The sequence below is a fragment of the Antennarius striatus genome, chromosome 2, assembly GCF_040054535.1.
Source record: "Antennarius striatus isolate MH-2024 chromosome 2, ASM4005453v1, whole genome shotgun sequence".
Classification (NCBI taxonomy): Eukaryota; Metazoa; Chordata; class Actinopteri; order Lophiiformes; family Antennariidae; genus Antennarius; species Antennarius striatus.
Window position 1 is genome coordinate 21,141,870 of NC_090777.1, and position 6,691 is coordinate 21,148,560.

Consider the following 6,691-nt stretch of genomic DNA (forward strand, 5'->3'; position numbering starts at 1 on the left):
CTGCAATGCAAATGTGTCTACTCACTTGTTTGGGATGCCCTTTCGAAAGTTGCACACAAGCACAAAGTGAGGGGAGGCAAGAATAGGACAGCAAAGAAATGAGCCTTTACTCAGTTTGCTGATAATGCATTGGCCTTAACATCAGACTGGCAATGCTAATGATGCTGTCGATATAATCCACTGATTTAACCGCACTGGTCCTGTGATAACATGTTTTCCAGTTTGTGTCCTAATTAAAATTGCAATACAAAACTTGTAAAAAAAAAAAAAATCTACTTGGTTTTGAATTTTATTTTATTTGGATTCCATGAAATGTCAATGCACAATGCAAAAAGACTTAAACAGGTACATGAGATGTTATTTTTTTGACACTGAAATGATCACATTCTAGCTGTAGAAGCTTTGGCAAGCTAAAGCACGCAGTCTTATGAATAAACCTGACATATATGTAGGCTATTATGTCAAAACATGTGCAAATACGCACATTTTGACCTCTCATCAGCATCATAATTCCTAAACAAACCATCATAAATGAGGCCTGCGATGCTTATTTGTCTGAACTATGGCAATCCCCTCCTCCTCTGCCCCTGGGGTGAGGTTGCCATAGTGACAGATTCACAGACATATGGAGAAAGTGGAGAAGGGGAGCTGGGTTGAAGGGGTGGGGCTGTGGAGATGAGGTGGAGAAGTAAGGGGATGGGTGCCAGTTTGAGGACATTGGCGCTCTGTCTTTCAGATGTCTCTTTGTGTTTCATCTGTCAATCAGCCATCCATGTCAGCCCGAGCTCAATGAAGGAGCAGTTCATGAACCTTTCTCAATCAAGTCTCTGCCAGGCACCATCTTGGCTGTAATACATAAAAGAAAGGATTGATTATTGTGTCAGCCTCATAACCCAAAAAAACACAGCATGTACAGGGAGCCCATGGGCAAACATTTCAGCGGAAATGTGTGTTATTAAAATGATTTGGAAGGCTGTGCTCCCCATTTTGCAATCTTTGGCCACTTCATTGTTTACAGTAACAACCCATCATCATTAGAAAAGCAAACATGCAGATGTTTTTTACTCCTTGCTGATTAGATGCAGATGATGTAGCAACCTTTCAGCAAACCTGGGGACAGCTTGACAATGGGCACGGAGAAAGGGAGAGAGTGAAATGAAGATAGAGTGAGAGAAAAGGGAGGGGGTAGAGGTGATGCAGCTATCATGACTGGCCTTGCTGCTATAAAAACAGGTTTTTTTTCCCATCAGCCATTTTATGCAAAAGGGGACGACCAGGTGCTCAATCAAATCTCACGCCTACAGTTTTCTTTTTCAGCTTCACTCCCAGTGCTTCTCTGCAGAAATCCTCTGTTTGCCTTCCCTTCCCTCTCGTTTGATGCCATTCTTATCCTCCTCTCCCCTCTCTTCATGACGTTCGTCTCCCTTCCTGCCCCGGCGCTGCCTGTTCTCCAGCCGATGCAAGAGAGAAAGTCACCCTTTGGGTCTTCAGGGTCAAGTGATACAAGGTCATTGGCGGGTCATCTCTGCTGACTGGTTGACCTTTAGAAGGACTTCTGGAAGAAGCCAATCAGGACATACTGCATCCCCCCCTAAGGCAGACCCCCCCCTCCCATAGCTCATCAGCAGTCTGTGTCACATGACCAGGCCGAGGCGTCAGAGGGAGGATGATTAATGATGCTTTTAGTACCTGTTTAGAATGAAGCTGTCCACACCGCACTGTAATTACCCACTCCCAGGCGGCAGCTGCCCAGCATAATTGCTTTTTGTTTGTTGACCTGGTTTATTGAGGAGAAAGATGGCTTTGGCTTGGTATGAGGGTGCTATGTACAGTATCCAGGGGTGAGGATACGTGTATACTTCAAAAAAAAGGTTGACAGTATGCCACCGAAGAGTGTTCAAGATGATGTGGACATCAGGTGTGTATGCAGACGGGTCAGATCGATGTAACAGAAGATAGATAGATAGATAGATAATGACCCCTTCAATAGATAGATAGATAGATAGATAGATAGATAGATAGATAGATAGATAGATAGATAGATAGATAGATAGATAGATAGATAGATAGATAGATAGATAGATAGATAGATAGATAGATAGATAGATAGATAGATAGATAGATAGATAGATAGATACTTTATTAATCCCAGAGAAAATTGCACATACAAAGAATCTTAAGGTTTCACAAATTAAATACAAATTACTGTGTTAAAGCAAAACCTATTTTACATTCAGTTATGTTTGGGTTTTTTAGATATGCAACCTTTTCTCTTAAGGTCAGACATCCAAAGACCTTGTGGAAAACACTGGAATACACAAGTACTTAACAGACAGAATTAAGGAGAGGCATGCTGTGTAATACATACTATATGTCAGCATCTTAAAAGCACCGCGTTACTCAGAAAATTCAAAACTAAGTTCAGAAGGTCAATGGAATACCGTACCAAGACATCCCCTCCCCCTCCTTCTCTGGCTGCATGCCTAAGGCAAATATGAAAATTTCAGTACCTGCGGCGCATGCCACGAGGACAGTGACAATGAAACCCAGATAAACAGCCCCTCGTTTGACCTATGGAGAGCATAAATTTACCGCCCATAAATCCTTGAGTGTTTCAACTCTGTTTGGCACGTTTGCTGTGCCTCTCTACCCAGACAGAGAGAGGCAAGTGTCGGGTATCAGTGCTGCTGTATGAGCAGCTTTCATCCTGCTCCTGGTTCTCACATAATTCAGTCCTGCAGCCTTTATCACCGCCTCATAAATAACTAGGCTATCGCCTGATAATGTCCGCTTAATGCTTAGTCAATAAAGCCCACAGTAAGAGGGGCCTTTTTTAGCCTCTCTCCTGTACATAAATATAAACAGTGTAGTAGATTGATGTGATGGGCAGGCTCTTTCTACACTAGGACAAAAAAGAGGCAGCGCGTGGGCCCAGGAGCTGAAGGTGGGATGCTGAGCTGCAGGTGTTTAGAGGAGATAGTGGGCTGTAATGAGGGGGCTGCAAGAGAAGGACTGACTGTATAGCCTTGACTGATCACCTGTGAAAGGCACATACACATATGTACACACGAATGATATTAGGCAGACACAAACACACAAAGGCACATGCACACACAGGTAAACTCATCCATGCACCCACACACCCTAATTCCATCATTAGTTAACCCATTGAGGTTGACGCCTGATGCACAACCGCTCATCCTCCCCATTTGAAGGGCATTAGAGCATTGTGATAAAGATGCTCCCAAATGAACTGCTTTTGTATCTTGTTAGCATCTTCCTGTCTACTTACACATTTGCAAAACCAACCAACTGCCACTACTACAGAGTATATCCAGGGATGTAAGTTTCATTGCCTTGTGCACATTGCACAGACAGTTATCGACCATTTGCAATAGTCATCAGGCAATTCAATTCCAGTGTGGCGCCAGGGGCAGCTGTAGTCAGTGTGATGGCTGGAATGGGATCAGACTGAGCCCTGGGGAGACAGGGGAGACTGACAGGGATGTTGCTGGGTTGAACGAGTGGGCTGATTGTGATCCATGAGTCAGTCAGTGTTGTAGCACCTGGGTTTAGAGTAGCAGCTGAGAGAGACGGACAAGGTTACACAGAATGGGTTCAAAATGAGAGCGATGATCCAATCAGCTTATATTAGCATGCTGCGGTGGAATGTAGCTGCCGCTCTGGTTGTTACTTGAGTATTTACTCTGCACACATTTTGTCAGGAGAGGTTTCTGCAAGTTGGGTAGAAATTCCCACATTTTTACATTTTCAATTGATTATTTAATTAATTTCTTAATTGTCTTGAAGACAAGATATTCAGTAATTATCTAATCTTGAGCTGCATATCCAGATCAGGGTTGTGGTTTTAAGCTGGAGCCGTTCCCAGTTGACTACAGGGTGAGGCTAGGCACACCTTTGATAAGTTGCCAGTTTATCCCAGGGCTCTTGATCAAGTTGATGCAGATTTGTTTTCAGGCCATGCAAGGAAATTTTTTTTATCATGTTGACTTTACTGTATAATGTTCCCAAAACACAATGGAGTTGTTTAAAAAAGAGGCTTCGTGACATAAATGATCAAAAACAAATTGACAGATAATGAACCTTTGCTCCACAATGACTTTCAGGCAAACAAATTGAACAGTGTGTGTGTGTGTGTCAACGTTAAGTGTGTGTCAATGTTAAGCAAGTCCCAGAATGAAAACACAGTGCCGTAAACTGAAAGGGACCTTCCTGGGATGCTTCTATACTTATCATGTTTTGACAATGTTTTCATATTATCATAAGATTTTAACTCGTGGTCCAATTACCTTGCAGGAAATAAAAAGACACATGTACTCCCCAGTACATGATACTGGCAATACATTATGAAACTGCAAGTATGACCAAACTTTTGCTGAGGGAAAACCTCAATCTCAAAATGGGGCATCAAAAGCATTAACATTTCAGAGATCGTGTCCAAACCACATAAAAGAAGAGTAAGATGGATTGTACTGAGTTACAACAACTTGGCAGGTGATACAAATTTTATTTGTATCTGAGAGTGTCTTTAAATCATCACGGCAATTGTGTAGTAATACCACAATATTAAGCGCATAATCCCTTAAATACTGATCTACATGAAATTACAAGAGCTTCTTGAGAGAGAGAGAGAGAGAGAGAGAGAGAGAATAATATTATTATATCATCTCATCATCATAATAATAATAATGATTATTATTATTATTATTAATAATAATAATAATAATTATTATTATATTAATTATTATTATTATTAATAATAATAATAACAATAACAGTAATAATAATAATAATAATAATAATAATAATAATAACAATAATAATAATAATAATTCTGTTATAAGCTTACGGACATTATCAAACTTATTATTGTAACTGTAACTGCAATTTCATATTATGAAATAGACAAAAATAAAATTTCGACAATTATTTTTGTCATTTAGAGTCTGATGCCATCAGCAAATTTAACAAAGGTTTGGACATGCTGGGTCATATTTATGTTTGTGTTGCATCACCTCTTCTTTAAACAACATTCTGTAAGCATTCGGAACTGAGAAAAGTGGAATATTTTCCCATTGTTGTCTGATGTAGAATTTCAGGATGAACGATTCATATAATTCCTAATATGCTTAGCAGTTTTATTTGGTGACAAGCTTCGACTGCAAGCAGGCCAGCCTAGCCCCTGGATCTTTTTACCTGAGAGCCATGCTGTCATACATGCGGAATGTGGTTTAGCATTGTCTTATTGGAACAAGGCTTTCCCTGAAAAAGTACAGGTAATCCACTTGCAAAACCTGTTTATATTGTTCAGCATTAATGGTCATCAATGGTTCTGTTACTGACAAGAAGCTGGCTGTTCCCTCCCCTTTAACTCAGAAACTCTCATTGTGATTTCAAAAAAATGACCAGAGGACGGTTTTTGTCTCAGCCCATTAAAAATAACATTGGGCCCACTTTCTTTCTTGACGTGTTCCTGCGCACATGTGCACATGCACTGATGTCACCCATAAGGATATATATTGTATATACTGTCACCTTTCTTGCAACTTTTCCAGTGTCCACTGTCACAACCTTTTAGAAATACAGACCTAAAATTTAAAATGGGCCTATAACTTAAAAAGAAAACAATAACACTGCTAATTTTCAAAGTTTTATATGTTGTCCTTGCTTTTCAGTTAGATACATTTGGTGGCTCAGTGTTTTGAAAACAATCACACGCTGATTTTAATTTACATTTTGCACAGTGCCAATAAATTCTATCAAAAAGCCCACATTTGTAGAGGAAGGGTGTCTGACTCCCTGAATGACAGTGGGAGATGTTTCTAGAGGAGAGGAAGCTGATAATGGATGGCTCTGGCTTCCATTACTACTTGTAGACTCAAGACACCTTGTAGACCCAAGAGACTGACGTAACCCTGCATCATGACAGCATATTCTAATGCTTTTTCAAATTTTTTTCACATTTTACTCTGGATTTTACAAAGAGCCACTGCAGAGAAACTAATATGGAGATAATAGTATTATCTTTTGTACGAGATCTAGTCAGCACATGTGCAGCAGCATTCTAGCGTAGCTGGAGAAACTCATTGACATGGCAATTGCATTAATCCAGTTTGGAAGTCACAAATGCATCGATGTCTCTGCAACTTTCTAAGACATATTAAAAAAACAGATATAAAGTACAACAACACCATTGGTTGGCCTATGAGGCTCATTCCCTAGGAGAAGATATTAATTAATAATGAATGCATTACATGTATGGCCATGTAAAAGATATTAATGACTGACCACCCAGCCATGAAGTGTCTGGAAGGACCATTTCCTCACTACAGAGATGCTAGTTGATCTTACCATAGCTCTCCTCTTACAATGCTAGAGAGTTAGCGGCAGCGCATCAGTTATTTCTCAACAGAATGCAAAGAGATGTGATTATTACAGATGAGGTTTTCTGACTCATGCTAATACAATAAACTTATATGATAAAATGTTGACTGCACTTAAACACATTATATCTAGTGTGCCTGTAGATGCATCACCCTCATCTACCGCTGGTGCTGGACCTCATTTATCAGAATTTGCGTTGATGAATAGCACTGAAAGATTCTGAAAAGATCCTTTTATAGAAATAATGGATGTTTTTGTGCATCATTTGAAGACTTGGTATTGCTCA